The sequence below is a fragment of the Macaca nemestrina genome, chromosome 11 (genome assembly GCF_043159975.1).
Source record: "Macaca nemestrina isolate mMacNem1 chromosome 11, mMacNem.hap1, whole genome shotgun sequence".
Classification (NCBI taxonomy): Eukaryota; Metazoa; Chordata; class Mammalia; order Primates; family Cercopithecidae; genus Macaca; species Macaca nemestrina.
In genome coordinates this window covers 5,341,453-5,367,251 of record NC_092135.1, presented here as the reverse complement: position 1 = coordinate 5,367,251, position 25,799 = coordinate 5,341,453, and the positions used below count along the sequence as shown (strand labels likewise).

Below are 25,799 nucleotides of genomic sequence, written 5' to 3'. Positions count from 1 at the left end.
CACAAAATATATGCAGATACTAGTATACTTTATAACTTACTAGCATAAAGCATACACAAATATATTATAAAAAGTCAAAATTTATCAAAACTTATGCACACCAACACGGACTGCACATGATACCATTCACAGTCAAGAGAAATGTAAACGAATGTAAAGATGTAGTATTAAATCATAACTACATACAATTCATTACAGTATATGCTGTAGTGCTGTAATAATTTCATAGCCATCTCCTCTTGCTATTGTGGCGAGCTCAAGTGTTACCCTTATCCCCTTAAAATGAGCAGGTCATCTCTCCAGTAAACTGCATTTTGTAGTAAAAGACGATCTCACAATTCTTGAATATTTTTCATCTCACCTATTGTAAATCTAGAATAACACCATGAAACCCATAGAAAGTGCTGCTCTTGATGCTGGAAGTACTTCTAAAAAGCAGAGTAAAGAGCACTTTATAAAGCTTTTGCAGCAGCTATGCCAGAAGTTGCAACAACCTGTGTGAAATACCTTTTTAATCTAGTATTATAAATGCAGCTTTTATGCTTGCCAAGGATTGCTATAAGAAAGACATACTTATAGAATCTAATATGATTCAAGAAATGGTAAAGTCATTATATTACAACTTAAAGCAAACAGGAGGTGAAGAATTGAAAGCTGGAGAATTTAATGCCAGCAAAGGATGGTTTGACAATTTTAGGAAAAGATTTGGCTTTAAAAATGTCAAGATAACAGGAAAAACAGCTTCTGCTGATCAAGAGGCAGCACACAAGTTCCCAGATGCCATTAAGAAAGTCACTGAGGAGAAAGGATTGGGTTTTTAATGCAGATGAAAGTGCTCTATTCTGGAAGAAAAAAAATGCCACAAAGGACATTTACTAGAAAGGGAAGCAAGCACCAGGACGTAATGCAGGAAAGGCTAGGCTCACTCTACTGTTTTGCATAAATGTAGTTTGGTTTACTGTGCTTATATCTGTAAAGCTGCCAACCCTGGAGCCCTGAAGGAAAGATCTGGCAGCAGATTCCTATCTTTTGGTTGTACAACTAGAAGGCCCAGACAACAAAAGCCCCCATCTTTTGGATAGATTCCACTGAGGTTTTGTCGCCAAGGTCAGGAATTATTTTGCCAGTGAGGAACTGCCTTTTAAATATACCGCTGGCCACACAGAACCCCATACATTTAACACTAAAAACGTCAAAGTGATCTACTTGCCCCCAAACATATTTCTAATTCAGCTTCTAGATTAGGGCATCATAAGGACCTTTAAGACTCACTACACACTATGGAAAGGATTGTCAACAATAAGAAAGAGAACCCCAATAGAGAGAACATCATGAAAGTCCAGAAGGAATGTGCCATTGAAGATGCCATCACTGTTATAGAAAATGTTGTTTTATCCAGTACACTGGACACAATAAATTCCCACTTTAGAAAACTGTCCAGGTGTTATGCATGACTTCACAGTTTTTACGACAGGGCCAATCAAGAAGATCATGAAAGATGAAAGGGATTGTGGACACAGCAAAAAAAAAAAAAAAAAGGTAGAAGGAGAAAAATGAACAGTTTCAAGATATGGATCAGATAAACTCAGGACATAATAGGGACACAACAGAGGAATTAACAGAAGATGACAAAATGGAAATGAATGCTTCTGAACCTGTGCCAGACGATGAGGAACAAGACAGAGGAAACAGTGCTGGAAAACAAACTGACACCAGATAATCTTTCAGAATGCTTCTGCTTATTTGGCTTTTGATTTCTTTTACTACGTGGACCCTTCTATGACATGGGCACTGAAACTAAAGCAAGTGATAGAAGAAAGATTGGTACGGTAGACCTGGCACGGTGGCTCACTCCTGTAATCCCAGCACTTTGGGAGACGGAGGTGGGTGGATCACGAGGTCAGGAGATCGAGACCATCCTGGCGAGCATGGTGAAACCCTGTCTCTACTAAAAGTACAAAAAATTAGCCAGGCGTGGTGGCATGTGCCTGAAGTTCCAGCTACTTGAGAGGCTGAGGCAGGAGAATCACTTGAACCCAGGAGGCAGAGGTTGCAGAGAGCCGAGACTGCACCACTGCATTCTAGCCTGAGCAACAGAGTGAGATGCTGTCCCCCCCCCAAAATTAAATAAATAAAAATAAAATGATTGGTACTGTGTGGAAACATTTTTAGGACAGTAAAATAGCAAAACATTCAGGCAGACATTATGGTGTATTTCCATAAAGTCACACTGAGCGTGCCTGTGTCTCCTGTCTCCCCTGCTACTTCTCTCACCTCTACCTCCTCGGCCCCCTCTGAGCCAAAAATACCTTCCCCTCCTCTTCATCCTCCTCCCCATCCTACTCAATGTGAGGATGAAGACTTTTATGATGATCTACTTCCACATAATGAATATTAAATATATTTTCTCTTCCTTATGTTTTTTTAAATAACATTTTCTTTTCTCTAACTTACTTTATTGCAAAAGTACAGTACATCATACATATAACACAACAAGTATGTGTTGACTGTTTATGTTACAGGTAAGGCTTCTGGTCATCAGTAAGCTCTTCACAGTTAAGTTTCTGGGGAGTCAAAAAGTTATATGTGGACTTAGACTGCACAGGGGATTGGTGCCCCAAACCCCAATGTTGTTCAAGGTTCAACTTTGTATATATATATACACACACACACACATATGTATATATGTATACGTATACATATATATGCATATACGTATATGTCCTTTTTCTTCTTTATATGTATACATATACATATATGTACACACACACATTTGAAAGAAGCCACTAAAAACTGATACAAAGAGACACACTGGAAAAACTAAAAATCTATACATAAATAGAGTGGAATTCTAAAAAAAAGTTCAAATAACCTACAGGGAGAAAAAGATAAAAGGAAAATAAAAAGAACAAAGAGAAAACAAATAAAAATGGCAGACTTAAGAATTAATATATCAATAGTTACATTAAATGTAGTCTTAACACACCAAGTAAAAGAGAGTTATTGGCAGGAAGGATTGAACATATGGCAATTCTAAATATTATTTTTATTTCTGTTTCCTTGTTTTGCAATCCTAAATTTGTACACACTAAAAAATATAACTATGTGTGAAATAAAATACGATGCAACTGAACAAAGAAACAGACAAATTCACCATTATAATTGTTCAATTCTCCTTTCCCAATAATAGATCGAACAATCAGAAAATCAGCACATATATATAAAAACACAATCCACCAACAAGAGCTATTTAACATTTATAGAATGCTCCACTCCAAACTACAGAATAACTTCCCTTTTCAAGCATTCACAGAACACAAATGAAGATAGACAATATTCTGGGCCTCAAAACAAACAAACTTAAAAACATTGAAATCATACAGAGTGTGTTCTGTTAGAACAAGGGGATCAAACCAAAAATCAATAAGAGAAAACCCAAATATTTGAAAACCAAATGACATTTAAAAAACATAATTCTTGCATAAAAGAAGATATATTAAGGGAAACTAAAATGTACATTGAACAGGTTAAAGGTGAAAAAAGCCATCAGATCAAAATCTGTATGACTCAGTTAAGCAGTGCAGAAAAGGAAATGTGTAACACTAAATACTTTATCAGAATACGGGAAAGAACTCAAACAAATAACCTGAGCTCTCACATTGAAGACTTATTTTTAAAAAGAGAAAGGAAAAATAAGCCCCACACAATAAGGACGGAAATAATACGGTAAAGAACAAAAAAAAATTTGAAAATGAAAAATAATGTAAAAAGCCCACTTAAAAAGCTGATTGTGAGAGAAGATTAATAAAATTGACAAACCTGTTGCAAGACTGACAAAGAAAAAAAGAGAAAGGCACAAATTACCAGTATCAGAAATAAAACAGGGACATCATTATAAATTCTGCAGATATCAAAAGAAAATAAGGGATTAGGAATTAGTATAAACATATCTATACACATACATTTGACAATTTAGATACATAGACCAATTTTTCAAAAGCACAAACTACTACAACCCACTCAATATAAAATAGATGTTTTGAATAGTCCTGTAACTAATACTGAATTTAACTTGTAATTTAAAAACTCCTACCCTAAAAATTCAGGTTCAGGCAATGCTACTATAGAATTCTACCAAACATTTAAATAATTAATATTAACTCTACAGATTCACTTCCAGAAAATTAAAGAGGATAAAAGAATTTTCAATTTATTTATGAAGCTTATATTACTTTTATATTCCAATGAAAAATACAGGGAGAAATAAAAGAGAAAAAATAAGGAAAGGTTGAGACCAATGTCCTCATAAGGCTAGAAGCAAACATTATTTAAAATATTAACAAAAAGAATTAAGCAATTAGTAAAAAGAATTAGACACCATTACCAAATGGGATTGGTTCCAAGAATGCATGCCTGGTTAAATATTTGAAAATCAATGTAACCAACCATAGTAACAACCTAAAGAAGAAAAAAGACATGATATTATTAATCGATGCACAAAAAGAATTTCACATAATTCAGTAGCTATTTGTGACAAAAACTCCCAGAAAAGTGGCAATAGAGTGTAGAGTAGACGCTTCTTAGCCTGATGAATGGTATCTCCAAAACAAAACAAAACAAAACAAAAAACAAAACAAAATTTTTAAAAAGCCTAATCTTATGCTTAATGGTTTAAGATGAAATACTTTTCTCACAATTTTGGAAACAAGGAAAGGATGTCTGCTCTCATGACTATTAATTCACATAGTACTAGAAGGTGTAACTAGTACAAAAAGTTGAAAAAAGAAAAGGAAAAGAAAAGAAAAGGCATAAAGGTAGAGAAAGAAGATGTACAACTCTTCCTAATTGCAGATGACACACAGAAAATTCCCAAATTAAAAACATATCCTCAAATGAAAAAGTAATTACAGTAGGGTATCAGTATGCAAGATAAACAAATTCAATTGTTATTATATACAATATACAAAATAACACATGAACAGGGAAATTAAAAATAGAATATAGTTATAATTGATAAAAATTAAATACTTAGATTAAAATGTAATGGAAGATGTATACGACATGTATCCTGAAAACTGCAACACAGTGATGAAATAAATCAAAAGATCAAAATAAATGGAGAAATCATTTTTTTTTGTTCAGAACTGGACAACACAACAGAGCAAAGGCGGATGCCAATTCTCCTAAAACTGGTACAGGTTTAATGCAATTCTATCACAATTGCAACAAGATATTTTGCAGATATAGACCAACTTATTTTTAAATTTATATATAAAGACAAAGGAATTAAAATAGAATGATTTTGAAAATGAAAAATTCAATGGGAAGAATATCGCGTGGCTAGAGTAATTAAAAATGTGTGCTACTGGCAAAAGGATGTACACATTGAACAGCTCAACAGTATGAGAACCCAGAAATAAACCCTTTCAAATTTGCTCAAGTAAATTTTGATTTTAGACAAAAGTACAAAAGCAATTTAATAAAGGAAGTGGAGCCTTTTCAACCCGTGGTGCTGAAGCAATTCTGTAGACCTAGAAAATGAACCTCTGCCTAAACGTCATACCTTGTACAAAAACTAACAAAAAATGGATCATGGACTTAACTGTAGAATATAAAAGTGTATAACTTTTAGAGAAAAATAAAACAGAATGTTCAGGAATCTGAGCAAGGCAAATAATTTTTAGACTTGGCAACAGAAGTAGGAAAAAAAGTTGATGCTTTGAGTTTTATCAGAATTAAAAATTTATCGAAATTTTGTTGTGTGAAATACTCTAAGAGAATGAAATGCTACAGACTTGGCAAAAATATTTGCAAATCACATATCTAGCCGAAAACCAGTATCTATAATTTATAAATATCTCTCAAAACATCCAGTTAGAATAGGCAAAATATTCAGCAAAGAGAATTATGGATCTCAGAAAAACATATGAAATATGTTCAACATCATTAGCCATTAGAGAAATATGACTTAAACCACATGAAATGCTTATAAGAATAAATGAAATAAAAAATAAAGATATATGGTAGACATAAATAAAGATATATAGAGAGAGAGACAATACCAATGCTGGTGTGTATTCAGAGAAATGGAAGAACTCATACATTTCTATGGTAATGTAAAATGGTACAGCCACTTTAGAAAACAGCTTGGCATTTACAAAACAAACTAACAAACTATGCAGCTACCTGCCTATCACATAACCCAGTCATTGTACTCTTGAGTGTTTATCCCAGTACTGGTATTTTATAAGTACCCATAAGTGGGTACTTATGAACATACACACAAAAGCTTGTACACAAATATTCACAGTAGCTCTATTTGTTGTAAGAGTCTAAAACTGGAAATTATATATTCTTTTAACAAGTGAATGGTTAAATAAATTGTGATGTATCTATAGTGTGGAATACTATGCAGAAACAAAAAGGAATGAGCTATTGATAGTCAACAATTTGAATGACTCTCTAGAGAATTATACTAAATTTAAAAAGTTAATCCCTAAAACATGAAAAACTGTCTAATTCAATTTATACAGCATTCTTAAAATGTTATACAAAAGGAAAATGACAAAATTGTGAAAATGGAGAATGGATTATTTGCTGCAAGTGTTAAGGAGAGGGTGGATCGTGAGGGTGGTGCGTGTGGCTGTAAATGGTCACCTTGAGGGATGGTGTGGTGATGGACTTCCTCTGTATCTTGACTGTATCCGTGTTCATATCCCGGTTTTGTGGCAGTGGTGGTATACGTTTGCAAATTGTTACTATTGGGGGAATTGGCTAATAGATACATGTGAATCTGTTTGTATTATTTCTTACAAATGCAGGCAAATCTATAATTAAATACAGAATATTTTGCTTTAAAGAAAATTTCTACTCTCTAGGTTTGCCGTCAGACTAAACTATTATGTTTGAAAGTAACTGATGCCTGATGCTTAGTAAGCACTCAGTTTATGTGATTTTCTTCCCTTTTCTCTTCTCCTACTCCTCCATAGATGAACTTGGCTTCATGAAGACTGAATTTGTCCCACCAATGGGATATACCATGCCCTTCCCAGCCACTCAATTTTGATAACCTTGTCAACTTGGCCTCCTTCAGGACCAGGGCCTATCCTTTTCCATGTTAGGAGCCTCAGGAGAAGGATTGGTCCAGTACATACATGGCACAAGTGATCCATAGCAGCAGTTGTTAAGACTAGAGGTTAGGTTCTGATGGTATCTTTGATATCAAAGAGAGGGGGGCAAGAAGACCTGGATTCTACCCTATTAATCTCCCTTCTCCCCTGTAATCTCGTGAGGACAGACAGCAAACGAAGCCGCTAAGAACAATCTTGCTAATAGTTTCCAAACTCTGAAGACATGTGAGGTGGAGCCAAGACCTCAGGCTCCTGGTTACAGGCAGGACTTGCCTCTTCAACCTTCCCTGTCCACGTGCACACCTTAATACCAGCAGTCTGGACTTGGTAATTAGAAGGATCCCAAAGTCTGCTCCCCATCAGGGTTCCTAGATGAATTTCCTTCCTGTGTATCTAACATCATAGCTCCAAGTGTTAAAATCAGCTCCTTTTTGCTACAAATAAGTGAGCATTTCCACTGACAGCTATATTCCCAATGTACAAGTAAACAGAAAGCAATCATTAATGTTGTCTCTGTCCTTCTGAAACTTAGAAGAGAAGAAAGATGAAAGAGGTCAAAGGGTAAGGGCTACAGTTGCCCACTGTCCTAGGCAGCAGACTCCCTGTGCTGGCTGCAGAGAGGCAAGAAGGAGTGAGGTTCTTCCTGCAGGCAATGGACCCACCACGTGGAAGAGCAAAGGCAAACAGGGCTTACACCAGAGAGTCTCAGCCAGGGTCCTGATGGGGAAGAAGAGACAGCTAATCAGGCCTCTCAGGCTTGGGGCTATATGGGTATTACCTTGATGATCCTGTAGAGAAAGTAGCCAGGCATTCCAGGATCTCACTGCCTCAACAATAGCAACTCATCAATCTTTTAAGAATACACAAAAAAGAGCCCACATTGCCAAGACAATCCTAAGTCAGAAGAACAAAGCTGGAGGCATCACGCCACCTGACTTCAAACTATACTACAAGGCTACAGTAACCAAAACAGCATGGTACTGGTACCAAAACAGAGATATAGACCAATGGAACAGAACCAAGTCCTCAGAAATAATACCACACATCTACAGTCATCTGATCTTTGACAAACCTGAGAAAAACAAGAAATGGGGAAAGGATTCCCGATTTAATAAATGGTGCTAGGAAAAATGGCTAGCCATAAATAGAAAGCTGAAACTGAATCCTTTCCTTACTCCTTATATGAAAATTAATTCAAGGTGGATTAGAGACTTAAATGTTAGACCTAATACCATAAAAATCCTAGACCTAGGTAATACCATTCAGGACATAGGCATGAACAAGGACTTCATGTCTAAAACACCAAAAGCAACGGCAAAAAAAGCCAAAATTGACAAATGGGATCTAAATAAAGCTTCTGCACAGCAAAAGAAACTACCATGAGAGTGAAGAGGCAAGCTACAGAATGGGAGAAAATTTTTGCAATCTACTCACTGACAAAGGGCTAATATCCAGAATCTACAAAGAACTCAAACAAATTTACAAGAAAAAAACAAACAACCCCATCAAAAAGTGGGCAAAGGATATGAACAGACATTTCTCAAAAGAAGACATTCATATAGCCAACAGACACATGAAAAAATGGTCATCATCACTGGCCATCAGAGAAATGCAAATCAAAACCACAATGAGATACCATCTCACACCAGTTAGAATGGCGATCATTAAAAAGTCAGGAAACAACAGGTGCTGGAGAGGATGTGGAGAAATAGGAACACTTTTACACTGTTGGTGGGATTGTAAACTAGTTCAACCATTATGGAAAACAGTGTGGTGATTCCTCAAGCATCTAGAACTAGAAGTACCATATGACCCAGCCATCCCATTACTGGGTATATACCCAAAGGTTTATAAATCATGCTGCTATAAAGACACATGGACATGTATGTTTATTGCAGCACTATTCACAATAGCAAAGACTTGGAATCAACCCAAATGTCCATCAGTGACAGACTGGATTAAGAAAATGTGGCACATATACACCATGGAATACTATGCAGCTACAAAAAAGGATGAGTTTGTGTCCTTTGTAGGGACATGGATGCAGCTGGAAACCATCATTCTCAGCAAACTATCGCAAGAACAGAAAACCAAACACCGCATGTTCTCACTCATAGGTGGGAACTGAACAATGAGATCACTTGGACTTGGGAAGGGGAATATCACACACTGGGGCGGGGGGAGGGGGGAGGGATTGCATTGGGAGTTATACCTGATGTAAATGATGAGTTGAGGGGTGCAGCAGCAGCACACCAACATGGCACAAGTATACATATGTAACAAACCTGCACGTTATGCACAGGTACCCTAGAACTTAAAGTATAATAATAAAAAAAATAAAAAAAAAAGATACACTACTCACCACCAATGAGGCTTTTACATTCTCCATCAAGTGGTTTTACCTTAATGAAAACCAGTGCATTATAATCAGGTGTTATTTGACTATGACCTATTGGCATAAATTAATTTAGCACATCATATGGACACCTAACAACTGGGCAGCTTCAAGCCTCGAGAGAATAAACACAACTAGGAGAAATGGAAATGAGAAGACATCACAGGGACTGGTTGTCAGTTAAGCAAAACCAGTCCTAAGTAAACGTGGTCCATGGAGTGGTGGTGATGTTTTGTGTATGGACCAGACCCAGCCAAAGGTGCTGCTGTGATCCTGCAGAGATCCACGGCTCCTTTTGATGAGCAACCAGAGATCCTGCTCTGCACCCCAATTCTGTGCTGAATGCCTGGTGGACTTTGGAAGAGAGCGTAGTTAGGAACCCAGTTGCAAAGCTCTGAAACTTCCACTTGTTGTGGATGCAGGTTACAATCAATACACGAAGGAGGTTGTGTGCTTGTGTGTTTTGATAAATACCTAGCAGATTGTCCTGGCTAATGCTCCTCTGGTGATTGGAACACACAATCCTTGAAGTCTTCTTTCTATTTTTGCTTTCATGAAAACCCTATTGATCCCTTTTTATATTCTCAATAATAATAGTAATAATAAACATAACAGTAGTGGTAAAATACTAATTACATGCAATCAGCATATACTCTGTAATTACATATGTTAGGCCATTTTACTATTTTATGCCCCCAAACCCCTGTGAATCCAATAGTTTTATTTTTTTTTTTGATTTTGCACTTGAAATTAAGCCTGAGAGGTTCTATAAAAGGTTACCCAAGGTCAATGAAGTTAATATAAATTATAATCACAGTCTGATTAAAAAAAAAAGATATTTAATTTTTTGCTACCTAGAATAAATTTTCTCTCTACCCCTCTTCTCCAAGGTCAATCAATCTGTTTGCTCATGTTGTCATCCATTCAAATGGCAGAATAAGGCAGCTACCCTAGCACACAGGAAACGCTGAACCCTTCTCTGCATTGCCGAACAGTGCTTTCCTGCCCACTCCAGGCTTGCTTGCTTCTGAACCTCCTCTGGTAGCCAAGGGCAGGACAACCCAGGGTCCTCTAATCAGCCAATCACATATTGGAGGAGAGAAAAACAGGTGGTAGCTCTGAACTGTCTCTTCTTCCACCTGAAAATAGCTTCCCCACTTCATTCCACGCCAAGCAGCCAGCACCAGATCTATGTTTTTAAACACGGTAGCCTCTGAGATCTTTATCCCTGGGGTTGAATAGCAAACACTCATGAACACCTCCTAGAGAGTAAAGGGAGTTTCGAAAGTAGATGTTGTAGAGGTACTGAAAGGCATTTGACTTTGAAGTTCTTGGAATACTGTGGTCTGTTTTGGGTAAAGCTTTTCCAACCAGCCCAGGGTGGATGCTGTATTCCCTCTGGGTCCCTATGTGCTGTGGACACAGAGGAAGCCAAACAGTGACAAGAAGGAAGAGGAGAGATCACGTCCCCACACCCCAGTAATCCCACATCAATGCCAAGCATCCAAACCCCCTTCCCCAGACAATGACGTAGTTGTTCCTTTATTTGCTATATGAGGAGATGTCATCAAACTCCCTTTTATTAATAGAGGCGGCTTCATGTGTTGCCCAGGGCTTTAGAGTTGATGTTTGCTTACATTTCAATGTAATAGAGTCATTTATTTTCTTTATAGCTGCCCAACAACTTTAGGTAACACTTTTATATCTTTTCTCTTGTGAAGGCATCAGTGCTTTTATTCAACACACACCAAGGCTCAGGAAAACAGCCCATCCCTTTACAGCAACCGTCAGGGAAACTACTGATTTTGATAGATTAGGTTCTCTCATCCATTTTCAGTTCATCTTTTTATTTGTTAAAAAAAGCCTTAATGGGCTTAGAACTTCTGCTGGAAATATAGAAACCTCAAAGAAGAATGTGGAAAGGAGAAGAGAGGCAGTACTTTTGATTTAATTAGACACCTGAGAAGATATTAGAAATTCAGAAATGGAATCAAGGTGAACTATCCCAATGCCAGCCACCTTCCTCTCTCATCTCTGGCCCCTAGAATTCATTCTCCAAATGGATTTCACAAGTCGATATTTCAATTCATATCCATCAGTGATTGGTTCTGAGGCCTTGTAAAACAAAACCTGTTACCCTGACATCCAAGGTTCTGTCCCTACTAGATCCTGCTCTTTTCCAGCCATTCCTCAGAGCTTTGCTCTGGACCCTGCCATCCCAATTATCAAAAAGCCCTAACAGTGTAAGCTGCATGGTATTTATGTCTGTGCATTTTTGCACTCGTGGTGCTATCATCCTTGCGTATGGTCTGCAGTACATGGAAGTCAAATTTGGCCTTTGTGCATTTTTATTCCATGCATGCACTGTGGGTTAGTGGTCCTTAGGTATGAGGTTGTTTGTGGGAACTAGTAGAATAGAGATTGAACGGCTGAGCCCAGCCATCTTATTACCAGCCTCAGGCTAATTACATTTATTTAAAACTTCATATCTCCATGATATGGAGTTTTAATCCAGACTTGATATGAATGTATTACTACTGACCAGCATGCTAGAAGTTCTGATTTTATGAAAAGTTACACACACAGTACTTTACCCAAACATTTATAATGCCAGAGGACACGCACCTACACACCTGCATACATGTCTTGTACACAAACTCAGAGTAGCATTCATTCATTCTTTCATTAACTCAATATTTAGTGAGCATCTACTTTGTTCTCAATCTCATTCTGGTGTTGTGAATATAGCAGTCAATACAGCATGATAGATTAATGCCTACTCTTAAGAAGCTTTAATTTGACCAGAAGAATGAAAATGAGTAACAAATGAAAACACTTTTATTACATAACATAATACATATAAGTATAGTATCTAGAAATCAGAAGACACAGACCTGGGAAGCTACTGAAGATTGCATTGACCCTGCACTCGCTCCAGCAAATGAGAACACAGCTTGTCCTCTAGGTTACAGCAAATGAGAACATAGCTTGTCCTCTAGGGTAGCCTTAAAGGGCCTTGCTAACTTCCTTGGTGCCCACTGTAATATTTCCTGTTTAACCTATATTCTTTCTGCTCCAATTTAAATCATTCCCTTGGGTTATTCCTTTTAGAACATGAGATCTGAGAGATCCAAAGGGCATAGGGGGCCCTGGAAAGTTCAGAAAAAAGGTTGAAGAATGGGGCTTGTTCAATTTAAGCTACAGTAGAATTTGGGAGTCAGAAGAAAGCAATTATACAGTTGGCAAGGTGCCAGGGTGGTAGGGCCAGCACCTCCACAGCCGTTCTCCAACGTCTTCTCCAAACATTTAATAATGATTGATTGCAATGTCCTTATTTACAGGTCTAATTTTTATGCATATGGTATTCTATTTAATTATAAGAATTACATTAAGAACACCTGCTAATCATCTGCTTCAGCTAATCTTAAAAGAAAAAATTTCTAATAGTACTTTTACATTTTCTAATTAGGTAAGTATTATGAGTTTTAATTAATGTCTTAATTAGATGCCATTATCTACTGCTTCCACTGGTATATTCTTCCGAACCAGGTCTTGATTACTATCCTGATATGTGTTCTGTTATTCTATTATCATTATTATTATTTTCAAAGAACAAGTGTCTGGTATCATTTTCTATTTAGAAAAAGCTTTTCTGCAGCAAAATAGTGCCACTTCTGAGCAACATTTTTGGAGTGTGGTTTCTACTGCTGCCCAGTCTCTCTGTTCTATGGGCCTCCTCCTTGCCTGAGACCCCAGTCTCACAAGTCCATATGTGCTTCCTGGAGCCTCATGTTCCCTTTAGGCAACCTCACTGTGCTGGCTTTTCATTCTGTCCTTCTGTAGCTACTGAATGGAACAGCAGATTCTGGATTAACCACGAGGATGTGAAACGCGGGTCAGTACAGAATCTGAACTGGAGAATGGCAGACACCTACAAGAAACAAGGAAATGAACCACAATAGGCCAAATGCAGAATGGGAAATGTAAAAATTCACATCGGGATCAAAAGGTTGAGCTACTTTGCAACACTATTTTCCATACAACCTTGAGGGTGAAGGCACAGGAAGTCCAAGAGACTGGCAGAAGTAGAGGCTGGGGCTGGTGGCCTGTGCAGAAAGACATGATCACAGACGCCACATGGGAGGTCTGGAAAATAATCTCCTGTTGATTCTGGTGCTGATGATTAACTCCTCAGCTAAATTTTAAAAAAATTACTTTCTTTCTGTACATTTTGTACAAGTAGTTGGAATAAGATAAATCTTATTTTATGCAATTGCAAGTGCCATGAGGTGAGAGAAGAATCAGGTTGAGGCTGGATTCTTTTTGTAGAGAGAGCAAGAGAGGGTGCAGAGAGTGATGATGAAGAAATGTGTACTGAGAACACTATCCTTCTGCTGAATGTGGTTGATTGGTGTCTCACTTTGGTCCTATCCTCTATCAAATGTGACTTCTAGGAATAAGATGGCGAGAGAGCCAAAACTATATTTCGCAGACCTATTTAACTAGAAATCCAAATTTGATTTAAATCTGGCCCATCGGATACACTTGCGGTTATTTTTTTTCTGATGCATTTCGTAACAGGTGTGGTTCAGAGTCCCGGAACTGGCTTCCTGACTGGGGCATTAGAGTATCCCAAATGTAGTGACATCCAGATGGCATAAGCTTTTCTCATCATAGAATAGGCAGTGGTCACCTTGGCAGCCCAGGTTTGTTGCGTGGCTTTGGAAGTAATACTTAGAAATTCAATTTACACTACTTCTTTTTTTAACTTTCCTAACCCTCTGTAGACAATGTTATACCCTATATTAAACCCCTTCCAACTTAAACTGATTAGAATAGCATCTAACTCCTGGAAGTTAAGTGTTACAAGGAAAAATTTAAATCCATCATGGCATCCTTTCTTAGCTATTACAATAAGCAAGCTCTCTGGTGGTATAATTCTCACAAAGTTGTGATTATTAGTGCTTTTGATTCTCTTGGGGTAGAATTTATACTGTAACAATGGACTCCAAGATACAAAAGTCATAATCGTGTAAGAAGAAAAGGTGGATCATACGTGGCTAGCTGGTAAGTAAACATCTTTATTCTGGGAATCATTTTTGGGGGGGTTCTTCATAACACCACTTCATCAGCTAATTATTTCATCCATATTTGAGAAAGGTCAAAGTGTTAAGCAGTGATGCAATAAATACTTTCATTGTGCTTTTTTATTATACACTATTTCAGACATATAAACAGCAAAAATAGTATAAACCCCCAGATACCCATAGATAACATCCAGAATTTCAAGTTATCACCAGTCTTGTTTTATTCATACCACCACCCACTTCTTCCAATTTTGGTTATTCGGAAGAAAACCTCAGATCACATTATTTTATCTGTAAACACAGCGTGAATTATTAGAAGCTAAGAAAGATTTTTCTTTTAAAATATCCATATTATCAGGATCAAATCTATAAACTAGCAATACATTTTTAATATCAGCAGGGATTTAGATAGTATTTAAATTTCACTGGATATATGTATTTTTAAGTTGGCTTATTTAAATTTGGGTTTCAAACACATAGCAGCTGGCTGATGTGTCTCTTAAGTTCCATTTGAATTATTGATCTATTGTTGATCTGTTTTTACTTTTTCCTTGCAACTGTTTGTAAAAGAAACCAGATATTTATCTTGCCAAGTTTCTAGTCTTCCTGCTGGTCTCATTTCACATGTTCTGTTTCTAGTATTCCTGCACATTCGTTTTTACATTTTGTAGAGCTTCTAGAGCTTTTGGCAAAAATGCTTTACAGGTGGGTTGTTTATTTTCCTCAGAAACACAGACTGTCTAGTTGACTTTCTTGGAAGTGATGCTGGCAGCTATTAACGATCACTATCAAGATTCTTCAATTTGTTAGGGGTTAAAAATGACACCTAACTTTTGTCACTCTTTTTCGTATTAGTTTGAACACTTTAATAGGAAAAACTCTATCCATTATTTGGACATCTTGAAGGATAGTACATGTTGGAAAGGAAGAGTACAGTTTTTTATTTCTTTATATATCAACTTTTAAAACTTAGAATGTATTTTCCTGGTATCCTCTGAATGAATTCCTGGATTTAATTACATTGAATGTGCATCAATTATTTCCAGTATTTGTCATCGACGCTCAAGTTGTCTCATATACAGTCAGTGGTATTCTTTTTAAAATTTATAATTGAGATATGTTAATAAAATGTTATTAGTCTCTGATCGCTTTCTTGTTATCTAGTCAAACTAGAGCTTCTGAATTCATCTTTTATTTTTTCAACTCAGCCATTTCTGCAAGGAGTTTTGGTTTCTTTTAGTAGAAAAGAACATTTAAGAGCACACATTATGTGCTAGAGTTGTTCATTTTCCCTGGCTTGGTATTTCTTCATAGACTGTTTTGTGAAATAGGTAGAAAATATGTGTTTCTTTTTAGAAATAAAATTCTCACAAGGTCATTTTGGTACTTCCAATTCAAATTTAGGACTATATTTTGTTTACTTAGCTTGGGTGACCTCATTTCTTTTTATTTTTTATCTTCATCCTTAATGATACAAGAAAATTAGTCATTGCTTTATCCCATATTACATACTCAATGGTCTCAGGATAATAATGCCAGCATCACCTTCAACATTACGATGCAGCAACTAAAATACCTGGAGTTGCGTTTTATTTTATTTTGCAATTCTCTTTTTCTTTGTGGTATAATCCACTAGTAAGATGGGGATATTATTGGGTTTCACATACTTTGAAATGATTCTTCTTCATTTAATAGTATCATCAACTGGACACACATGTAAATGTCTTTGTCTTCATCTTCTTATTCATTGGGATTTACTTTATAATTATCTAAAATATTGTCATGCTTACAAAGTCAAATCTATAAAATGCTATATATTCAGGACTGTCTAACTTCCATTCCTGTCTCCTCTACCCTTTTGCCGTCTTGCCCACAAAAGCAGCCTTCTGTTCAATTTTATGGTTTACGCTTTCATTGTTTTTCTTATAAATGTAGGCATGTGTTGCGTGTGTCCTTGTATGTGGCATGTACATACACAATTAAACATTAGTTAACTATTTTATATATTTACAGAAAAGAATAAATTTTTCTCCACTTTGCTTTCTTTTGCCTTATATTATATTCAGGACCTTACTCACAATAACATATAGAAGCATTCCCCATTCCTGTTTGTAGATAGATCTATCAGAATTTATTCAGTCTCCTAAGAGTGGACATTTGGGTTGTTTCAATTTTTGATAATACAAATAAGCTACATGTGCACACATTTCTTTTGCATATGTCTTGCAATAGATTCTTAGAATGTAAATTGCTTAAATTAAAGGGTAAATGCCCATGTAAGTTTGATATATATCGCAACATTCCACTCCCTAGGTATTGTATCATTTTTTACGTTTCCACAGACACTATTTCCCCACAGTCTCCACAACAATGCATATTGTCAACTTTTGGATTTTGCCGAAGTGTTAGATAAGAAATGATATATCACTGCCTTCCAAGTTTTCCTTTATCTCATTATATCCCAGTTTGAGAAAGTTTTCATATGATTAAAGGAAATTGGCCTTTTTCTGCAAAATATATGTTCATATCTCTAACCCATTTTCTATAGAAAAACTAGTATATTTTATCATATTCCTCCCTCTCTTTTTAGAAGATTATTTTTCCATATTAGGCATATCAATACTTTGTCAGTGATATGTCATAAATCACATTAAAGTTTCATTGTCACATTAAAGTCACCATTATCAATGCTACTGAGGAGAAAAGAAAGGCAAACATTAATGAACATTCATTTTCCAGAACATAAGCTAAGCTACTGTTCAAAAGTAAAAAAGGGCAAATATAAAGATTTGAAATTTCTTGTGTATTTAAAATTACAAATCAAGGGATGTACAGTCTTCCAAGTAAAAGGAGAGAAATTTTAAAGGGACGGTATCAATTTCTACAGTTTATGAGATTCTTGAAGAATCGACATAATGTTGTGCATTGTTTTCTCCACTTTTCATTGAAAGATAAAATTATGGGGAGGGGGCAGGTAATCATCAGAAAGGCAATAAAGTGCTTACAAGAAGAGAGAATAATTGAAAAATACAAAAGTATCTATAAGTCTGACAAACGACCTGTGTAACAACAATGCAGAGAAACAGAATAGGTAAAGTGCTATTTACCCTCAAGCAAGTAGTCATAAATGCACCTGATGTTTCCAGACTTATTAATACAGACAGGGTTATAAAAGTTAGAAATTTTTTGTGAAAACTGGGAAGACAAAACTCCATTAATTTTTCTTTTTTTTTTTTTTTTACATTTGAGACAGGATTTTGTTCTATCACCCAGGTTGGAGTGCAGTGGCGCCCTCATGGCTTTGACCTCCTAAGCTAAAGCAATCCTCCCACCTCAGCCTCCCAAGTAGCTAGGACCACAGGCTTAGGCCACCACAACCAGCTTTTCTACTTTCATTTTGTAGAGATGGAGTGGAGTCTTGCTTTGTAGTCCAGGCTAGTCTGGACCTCTTGGCTTTAAGTGATCCTCCTACACTGGCCTCCTAAAGTATTGGGATTACAGGCGCAAGTCACTGCACCCAGCCCTTCCATTCGATTTTTAATTATTGTTTTGAAAAGATCTTGCTCTTATTTTATTGATCTTAATGTTTTATATAATTTTTACTTCTTGCTTTATCAAATATTAGAGAGAAAAAACTCCAGCATTCTTGGCTACCTGAGGAAGTATCAGCAATCTTTTTGGTTAGCCTGGATAGTATTACAGTGGAATCAAATGCTATTTGAGGTTGAGAGCAGATGCCCTTTCCCAAATGTAATGTGTCTTTTTAATGGAAGTCTATTCCACTTCCATTAAAAGCATCTTCTCAAGTGCTTCCGGTTCCATTTTCCTGTAAATGCTGGATGCCAACATATACAAGTACATAGATCATGTAAGTTAGAGAACCCATACATTTGTTTTTCTTCAATTATGGAACTTGGATTCTTCTCCTCTAACTTTCTAACTGCTGATCAAAAATAAATAAATAAGTAAGCCCCACAGGTTACATTATGTGGCCCTAGGCACAGTACTAGTCATTGGAATAGCCAAGACATAACTCAGCTTTCTTGGTTCCAGTTTCTTGTGATTTTGTCCTCTACCAAGCTGCTTCTCCTAAACAATGTCAATTATAATCAGACAGCATACACAATATATCAGCCTTTTCCTCAGATCTAATACATGTCAGATAATATTAGTATACTTAATGTGGACTATCGATAATTTTGTGTGAAGCTTTGAAGTTTACTAATACAAACTCCTGTATGTTTACTGGTGGGGTCAGGAGGGAGAAATCTTTGGTAATTAGTCCCTGCTGGACCTAGAATTAGAACCCAAGCTTAGAAAACTCCAAATCCCTACCCACCTGCAACTTCATCACTGAAGTTGAATGTTTTATTTTAATCTCAGGGCTCAAGGACAACAGAGGGAAGGACATGCACAGAGGTAGTAACCATGGCAATGGTAAGCCATCTCTGACCAAAAGAACTCTACAATTGGACAATCTGACATGAGCTGTCATTGTGAGTTCCTACACAGACCGTTGTATTCATCTGTCTTCATTAGTGGTTCTTAACACATAAAAATAATTTTGAGAAACGCCACAGCTAACTTAAAAGACAGAACTAAACATCAGCTTTTCACTAGTCAAGGCTTCAAAAGGATCATTCTGAGTCTTGATAATGGCTGTGTGCACGAAGGTGACATATGAGTTTTAAGTTGTTTTCACATCACTGCAGATGTTCTTGCATCCAACACCACACACTCTGTTGGCTCCTTTCAGATAAATTGTGAGAGTCTGACCACAGCTCTGAAACAGTACAAAATTCAGTGGTTCTCTGAAGTATATTGCCCAGAGCTTTGCTTTACCAGTGATGGTGTCCTAACCCACTGCTAACACACACCTACAAAATAACATTTTTAGTCAAACTGGCCTAAAATCAGAAGCCGAATTCTATTCTTAATATTGTGTCCACCTGCTGTTTCTCTTGTAAACTATGGTTGGCATGGTGAGTAGGAATATATTGATCCTAACTGAATGGTTCAATTTGATGTGGGTTGTAGTGAAATTTTCAATGATTTTATATCCCACATACTACAATTTGAAGATGTTGATAACGCACTGGCTAGTGTGCAGGCCTAAGGTCATGTGGACTTGGTTGCAGATGGAGACTTCTTACACTATCAGGAAATTAGCCTCACCTCTCAGAATTTTAGCTTCCCTGTCTCTAAAACTGATGCAGTTTCCTCTTTCTGAAATTATTTTCTCTCTTCTATCCACTTGGTTTACCGTCTCAGCTTCTTCAGTTCTCAGCTTACACATCACAGTATCAAGGAGGTTTTTGCAACCTTCCTGCTCTGACCTTAGCCTTCATATGGCTAACCAACTTAGCCTTCATATGGCAAACTATATTCCCTCTTCCTGACTTGTTTTCAATATCACTTATCATCTGACATATTACGCATTCACTTGTTTACTGCACAAGTCCTAACTAGGATGTTGATTGTGTTGATGTGATTGTGTGAAGAAAAGACTTCTGTCTTGATCATTACTGTATCTTTCAGCATTTAAAATGGTCCATGTGAGGTAGCAGCTTATTCAATATACTGTAGAAAGAATTGAATACAATTATATAAAGAAGATAATTTCCATCTTAAAAGGACACTGAGAAGACAATGAAATAATTTATTCACCAAATATGAAGCACAAATGTTTGTGTGTGTAAGAATCAACACAGCTACTGGGGACACAGAGGTGAATTAAGTGAATTTGGTCCTGGCCATCATATATATATTTTTGAGACAGGGTTTCACTGTTGTCACCCAGGCTGGAGTGCAATGGCACCATCTTGGCTCACTGCAACCTCTGCCTCCTGGATTCAAGTGATTGTTCTGCTTCAGCCCTCAGCCTCCAAAGTAGCTGGGACTACAGGCACATGCCACCACGCCCAGCTAATTTTTGTGTTTTTAGTAGAGACAGGGTTTCACCTGTCTCTACTAAAGTCAGCCAGGCTGGTCTTTATCTCCTGACCTCAGGTGATCCACCCGCCTTGGCCTCTCAATGTGTTGGGATTACAGGTGTGAACCACCACACCCAGCGATTGATCATACATCTTAACACATATAATGAGACATTAAAATACAAACTATACAGTAAATTATTTAATTAATTTTGAAACTACTACAAGGGGGAAAGTACATGGTAAAATGACAGTGTACAGCAGGAAAACATTAACAGTCTAGGGTCAGGAAAACCTTCCTAGAGATGTAAAAGTTTAACTTGAGACATAAAGAATAAGTGAGGATCATTTCTGGGACTGGGAACCATTCCTTCACGCCACACAGGATATAGCATGTGCAAAGGCATTGAGTAGAAACAAATGTGTTATTTTGGTGACCTGAAAGAAAACCAACATGTCTGGAATAAAGAGAATGAGGACAACTGTGTCTTGCAGTGAGGCTGAAGAGAAATAGGCTGGATGGCGTCCTTATAATACCTGGTGCACAGTGGCTGCTCAGTAAGTGGTAGACTTAAAATAATCAGTGCACACATGGAATATGCTCTTGCTTCATACATTTAGAAGAAAGTGGCGATGACACAATCTCTATGGTGGCCATGGAATATGACAAAAATGACCACTGTATGTGCCTGGATCTCGTCAGAAAAAGGAAACCAATCTACATACTTGGAACAGAATACATTTAATGCAGAAAAAATGGTCATATGGTGATAGAAGACCAGAGAAAGCCAACAGGAACTTAGCAATGACCCAAACAGGAAACTACCGCACCCCAAAATGGAGGAAGCAGAAGAGGAGACAGTGCTGTTGGAAACTAGGAGCCAGGGTCAGCTAATGGAAGCTGGACTTCAACATGATTAGAGCAAGTCCTGGTACATAGTAGAGGACAGACAAGTTCTTCTCCAGAAGACACAAGCAGAGGCAGAGAGGGAAGGAAACATGCTCCTACATGGTGGCCCTCCTCCAGATTTCAAATCATCATCAGTACCTACCATTGGCTGAATCTCATGGCAAGTCAGTTGGCAAAGAATCCTGGGAAATGTAGTTTCTATAACAGAGAGCAGAAGAGCAGAAAGACAAGGAATTGAGTACACAAAATGGGGCACAGAGAAGTTTGCAAATAACCCCTACAAAATCCCTTTTTGATGGTAATAGGGGTGCTAATTTTAGATTCCTGCTCATCAGAAGCTGTAACTACACTTTACAGGCTGCACTCCATGTCTAAAGCAGTTATGGAATATATGTAAAATATCTGTTTCTAATGCAATGGTATATATAAAGATTATATAAAATGCAATGATATATGCATAAATAAACCATACTGAAAAATCTATTTGATGTCCCCTAAAGTAAAATGGAAGGTCCTAGTTTTTTTTTTTTTTAACTTATGTTTATTTTAAAGTGACCTTATTTAAGTCTACTGACAATTAAGGAAAATTGAAAGCTCAGAACAATAGCAGAAAGAAAAAAAATATTTTATCCATCATCCCAGTATCTCTGGATAGCTACTATTAACATATTGTTGTAGAGAAGATACTTAAAATTTTAATTAACATAATTTTAACTACTTGGATAAAATAACAAAATTAGTTTGATTTGGTAGTTGCGATTTTCCTGGGATGTGAATTACAATTAAGCTGCCACATGGGAAAACAATTTTCTGTCCTGGACACTGGCCAATATCCCAACATGCTTATTTCAATAGGAGAATGTGTTTTTGGTCCATTCAATGTCAGAAACAGAGTAATTGTAATTCTTATAAATGTGTAAGGGAAAAAGCCTTATTTCTTTTTGGAAAATAAAGTGATTTAGCAAGTGGTACAGTATGAATGAAAGTTTTGAAGTTGGTTCATGGTGTATATCAAGAGAAACAAAATAAACAAAAGCTCTTAATGGAAATACCTCCTTGGGACCAAACAACAACCTATCTAAATGTTTTTTTTTCTTTTGTATTAATTTGAAAACTAATCAGAGAATAATCTTCATGAATATGAAGGTCTGATCCATTTTTAATATATTTTTACAATTACTTTTAGTTGCTAATTTTACATATTTGGGATAATATTAAGAATAGTTTTGTATTTATATTAATGTGGTAGAAATAAATATTATATTTCTTTCTAAATTGGCAATATTGGTTTTTTAATAATGTTTTCCCCCTTAGGTCTTTAGATTATAAACACTTAAAATGAATGGTTTCAGATCAATTTTGAGAATGGGCAACAGGACCAAATTTTTTTCTACTTGAAAAGGAAAACAAAAAATCTTGCTGAAGGCTAAGCTATCTTTTTAGCTAAGTGAGAAAACATTTCACAGAATATTTACTGAAAACAATCAATAAGTCCCTAGTAGTCATGAGTCAATAAATATCAAGTCAAAAGTACACTATTACTTGGAAGTCAATATACTTTACTGAACATATGGAGAATTTACATTGAAACAGGCACTGGCATTTCAAACTCAGACTTTTTCCCCCCACTTGGGTAGTATAATGTACAGCAACTCAAGCAAAATCATGTATCTAACTAAATCACACAGGGAAGTTGCATTTAGCCAACTTTCAAGAAAATATTTGATTTTATTTACTCAAAAATTCTTGCTGAATTTTCAGTCCAACGGCACACTTTGGAGCACCTGTCCTTCTTGCCTGAACTCCCAGTGGTCTTGAAGAGGACCACCGTTACGGGCACAGACTTTGGAGCCACACACCTGGATCCCATGCTCCACTTTGACAGGGGCTAGTTCTGTGATCTTGAGGAAATTAGGTAACTTCTTTGAGCTCGTCTTTCTTCTTCTGCCTCTTGTGCCCGCACTGATATAACTAGGTACTCAATGAACTTTACCTTACACTTTTTATAAACTAAATATTTTCAGATATGTCCCCTTTATGAGAAGGAAATATCTGATAGCTGAGTGACAGAAGTCACTCTTACCTCACAAAGCTGGCTTCTCCTTGACACTTGGACGTGACTGTATGCACAGTCATCCTTAACCTACAGTCTTGCTGGAAGGTGTCTGAACTTGGATGTATTTCCTGGCTGTTTTCTGAACAGAGGCTGAACAGGAGGGCCATGACACAGCAATGACAGAAAAGAAGCTTCCTGAGAGACCAACAGACCTGACTGGCCAATCAGGAACTTGACACCACCAGAGCTAATACTGATTACACTCCGATCTTATCGTATCTTATTTTAAGATTGAATATAACCCATCTTTATTTTACCAATGAGAGGTTTGATTACTTTTGTTATCTGGAAATGGAAAGGGAGACAAATCACACTCCCCAGGGAAGATGATATTCTATATTACCCTAGAGGCAGGATCCATATCTAAGGATCATTAGTCAACTAAGTGGCCTTGATGCCCCAGGATGGGGACTGTCACACAAGACAGATGGTGAAGCCCGGGCACCATGCTGCTAGCTCAAGCACCTTACCCTTCAAGGGGCCAACAGAAAAAGAGAATGAGAGTATCAATGAGTGATGCGGGATGTGTTGCATTCTTCAAGAAAGGACCAAGAAGAGTTCTTTATACTACTGTATAGTTCTTTATAGTACTTCATTCTTGGATAATTTCTTTTCATCTTTGGTTATTCAACAATTCATATCTGGAAGATAGGATCATAGGAAAAAAATCTAGATATGCTAAATCATAGGCTGCAATAATCTCCTCAACCACTTGTCTTGTTTAATTGGGAACTTCAACTGACTTGTCTTAAAAAGTCATCAAAGAAAATTTTTTCTTAGTGACAATTACCTTCTTCTCCAACATGTGTGAGCTGAAATTAATCAGTGCCATAGACTATGAGAAGAATCAGTGGCACAGACAATGGAAGCAGAGGAGAGGGAGTGCTTACCTAAGGTGGTGGGGATCAAGAATGAATTCATGGAAGTTCTCGGCCTGGATTCTAGCAGAGTACACGGAGTCTCTAAAGGCAGAGGTAGAAGAGAGTAATACCATAGTAACCAACATCAAGGGTGTGCTCTGGTGGCTTGGTGGGAATGGTAGATAATACCATGTCACGGAGTTAAGATGAAGAAAACAATAGTTCATAAAACTGAAGAAACCTTTTTGACAGAAAAAAAAAAAGCCTAAAAGGCTCTGATGATGCATTAGAATTTACTACAAAATGGTAGACCTTGGATTTCTTGTTTTTGTGTGTTTGATTTGAAATTGTGTGTGTGTGTCTGTGTGTGTGAATACATGGCATAAATTCTATAATCTGAATTCTTTGAGGAAGACAACCTTGGCAATAGTGTAAGTAACTGTTTGAGGAAGGAGAAAAAAAAGAGATAGATATTGATTATGAGGCTGTTAAAATATTTCTGGCTACTGTTTCCTAAAACGTGTTCGAAGGAACTCTAATTCCACAGAATGTTAGTAAATATTGCACAGGGGAAAACAGAGGTGCCTGTAGTCAGAGCGTTCTTGTTAATTCAGAGCTAAGTAAAGCAAAACAGATTTTTATCACTGCAGTGTCCGGAGCTGCGCGCCCCGGCCATAGCAAATAATAATTAATGATTAAACGCCCGAGCTCTATTCCTTTCCACCTTCTACCTCCTCCCTAGATTTGTTGTTTCTCTTTTGTATCAATACCACATAATAGATGGCGCTCTTCCTGCTGCTTCTTCACTTGTTTTTCCCCCCCCCGCGGCCGCGAAAATTGTTACTTTGTAGCACAGGCACCATCCCGTGCCCGGGAAAATTACCAACTGACAGCGCAGGTGCAACATGACGTTCGACCAGAGAAACCAATACCTACTTGGTCACGCCCTCTGCGATGAGATCATCTCCGCCTCTGGCCCAACCCCTTCCCCTCCAAGTGTATATAAGGCACTGCATTACCGGCATTAAACGAGACTTGATCAGAGCACTGTCTTGTCTCCATTTCTCGTGTCTCTTGTTCCCCAAATTCCCACCCCCTCTTCCAGGGCCTGCTCTGACTATCCCGTGGGTCGGGACTGCAGGATATTTAATAAGCTAATATTTGTCAGGTCTCTGAACTGAAGTTGAGCCATTGTAACCCCTGTGACCTGCACATATATATCCTGATGGCCTGCAGGAGCCAAGAAGTCTAGAGGAGTCAAAAAACCAAAAAAGAAGTGAAACAACCAGTTTCTGCCTTAACTGATTAACCCACCTTATGACATTCCACCACTAGGACGTGTTCCTGCCCTACCCTAACTGATGAATC

At 37.2% G+C, this 25,799-nt stretch overlaps 1 long non-coding RNA gene across 2 annotated transcripts in view; it reads right to left on the bottom strand.

Annotated features, from left to right (window-relative positions):
• Positions 1–24,681, bottom strand: part of LOC105492441 (uncharacterized) — a 64,217-nt gene extending 39,536 nt beyond the window's left edge. For both annotated transcript variants that reach the window (XR_011609494.1, XR_011609495.1), the window contains exons 1-2: positions 24,462–24,681; positions 21,598–21,653 (exon numbers count right to left, since the gene is read on the bottom strand). This is a non-coding gene — a long non-coding RNA (uncharacterized lncRNA). The remainder of the gene's footprint in view (positions 1–21,597; positions 21,654–24,461) is intronic.
• Between the last annotated feature and the right edge of the window lie 1,118 nt (positions 24,682–25,799).